This window comes from Limulus polyphemus, unplaced genomic scaffold, assembly GCF_000517525.1.
Source record: "Limulus polyphemus unplaced genomic scaffold, Limulus_polyphemus-2.1.2 Scaffold1193, whole genome shotgun sequence".
Classification (NCBI taxonomy): Eukaryota; Metazoa; Arthropoda; class Merostomata; order Xiphosura; family Limulidae; genus Limulus; species Limulus polyphemus.
This window is the reverse complement of record NW_013666803.1, coordinates 58,393-61,273: the sequence shown is the minus strand read 5'-3', so window position 1 is coordinate 61,273 and position 2,881 is coordinate 58,393.

The following is a 2,881-nucleotide window of genomic DNA, read 5'->3' as shown; positions in this document are numbered from 1 at the left end:
TGTTACGATAAAGATACTAATTTGGCCGGAAATGTTTTGCGGGTCTCTGCTAGTTACATAAGTATTGCAACAAATAAAATTTACTGGTATTTGTCATAAAAGATCAAATTAAAGAAAGTGTCCTGTTACAGTACAGTACTAGTTTGGTATGGCTGTTATAAACCTAGCTCAAAGCATGTACACGATTTTATAGTATAGCATAAGGCAGGTTTACCCAAATTACCCCAACCCAGGATCCATGGGGGAGGAATGAGTTACTATTCTTATATATTTCAATAAAACTTGTTTTTTCTTTATTATTTTGTTAGGTTGCATTAGGTATATATATATACATATATATATATTTGCCCTTGTAGAAGAAAGGTCCACCTTTCGAAAGCGCTCGGCTTATAGGGTTTTTATTTATTTCTATCAAGACTTTTTGATCCTACGTGTCTTTCTAACATCATGAATATATATATATATATATATATACATGTGCCGTATTTATGCATAGGTAGAGTAGGCAGCTGCCTAGGGCGGCAAATTTAAGAAACATCGAAAGAAAGCGGCAACAAATATTTGAATATGTTCTTATTTAATTTTATATTGCAGAGGAGCCGCAACCCGCTGCACTAGATCGAATCTCCCAAAGATGTATTATTTATAGCACTGAGAAGTCATGCCACTTATCAGGTGATTAATAATATAACTAATACAAAAGCTTCACTTCTGGTTCGACTTCGTGAATAATCAATGGCTGTAAAAGTTTGTCATAGATAGCAAAATTCTGAAGTCTAAGAATAATATAAAAAGTTTTCTTTATTACAAGTTTTTTTTTGGTATTGTCAAAATGGAGTGCCAGTGTGAAAGCTGATAATTACCTCGGTGTTTCTAGCCGCGGCTGAGCAGCTCACAAAACGGCTCCGTGTTTTGTTTTGCAAGTACAAACCTTTAGCTCATAGCTCCATCATCTCTTGACCGATTTAAGATCTAATTACAGTTTTGGATACAGTAAATCAAACCCTTTCGATTGATGTATTTGACTACGCCCAAAGTCTCATGAATTAAGTTATTTTAACCCAGCCTCAAATAATTGTTATTGAAGTAATTAAGTGGTTAATATTGAGGTATTGTTGAAGTAATTCATTTTAAAAATCATGGAAATTGGTTGATATGATATTGTTCCGTCATCGAGGTCACGTGACTGGTGTGGCGCCCTCTAATTTCTAGAACTATCTTGTTCCTTCAGGAATGCTCTAGTATTTACTAGATAGGGTAGGCTGGTATATCTAAGAGGGGGACAACGTGACGCGGTAATGTGTGTGTAGACAGTGAGTAATTGAACTGCAGTCACAGGGTATTGTTGAAGTTAACGTTCGTTTGTTCGTGATACTGTTTTTTAGCGCGAATATTGAGATTAAGTGTATCGCAGAGTTATATTCGGAAAGAATAAACCAGTTTTATTAAGTAAATACTTGTGTCGCTAAAGTTTCATCGGAACGAAGTTACGGGAAGTTAATTAACAAACGGAGACGTAACAATATATTTTTACTATTTTAGCCCCCCAGTGGCACAGCGGTATGTCTGCGGACTTACAACGCTAGAATCCGGGTTTCGATACCCGTGGTGGGCAGAGCACAGATAGCCCATTGTTTAGCTTTGTGCTTAATTACAAACAAACAAACAATTTACTATTTTATTACGTTATTTATTCAAATGGTCACTTTTTAATGAATATAATGTATTAAATAAACATATTACTAGTCATAATAAGATAATAGCATTCTTTTTATATATAAAATAAAATTATAGCCACACTTCATTTAGGTTGGATGGAAGAAATCGACTTACCAAGGCGGAATACAGAAAGAGCAAAACTAAATTTTGAAACTAAAGACTTTCTTTTTTAATCTATGCAAAAATTAGAGATTCATTCTTTTCTGCACCTTCTACATCTTCTGCTATCATTTCTAATAACCAGCAAAATTAACCAACCATACAAATGTCATCAGAAAAAGAAACGACTTCGGTGGAAGATTCTGAGAAAGAGCAGATAATGCAATAATCAATGATTGAGGAATTCAGAACCGCTTCTGATCCGGCAGAATGGATTATTGACTGCCAAACCACAGATTATTATAAATCCACCTAAACAAGATCTCAGCACCGATTTTTCCTAGTTGGTTAGAGAGCATTCGGAGGGTGTAAATCGATCTTTAACAACGGAACTATTTTTTTCGAAAACTTACCAACAGTGAAAACAAACTTAAACATTTATTAATATTGTTGCGTCAGCGAGGTCACGTGACTAGTGTCACGCCACTTCTCTCGAACTTTCGTGAATTGTCGGAAGATTACTAGATATAGGGTAGTCTGGTATATATAAGATGGTCACAACGTGACGGATCAATGTGTGTGTAGGTAGTGAGTAATTGAACTGCAGTCAGAAAGTATTGTTGAAGTTAACGTTCGTTGATATAGCGTTTGTTATAGAGCGACTGTTGAAAATAAGTGTATCGTAAAGTTGTATTCGGAAAGAATAAACCAGTTTTATTAAGAAAGGACTTGTGTCGCTAAAGTTTCGTCGGAACGAAGTTACGGAAAATCAATTAACAAACGGAGACGTAACAATATATATAGATACGGTAAGAGAAATGTGGGTTAGCCGTTGTTTATTTAGTTGTGTTGAGAACAACTAAAACTCCTTTGTCAAATACTTGTTATGTACGTAGTGTGTATGAACAGGTAGTTGTTTGTTAAGCCTATTTTAAACTGACGTTTTAACTTAAGCCTTTCTGATTTTATCATCTGCACATAAACGCTTTTTTTTTATTATATCCTACCAATTTAATTTCTTCCTTACAGTAGTACAGTGAAACAATAACATGATTAAACCAGC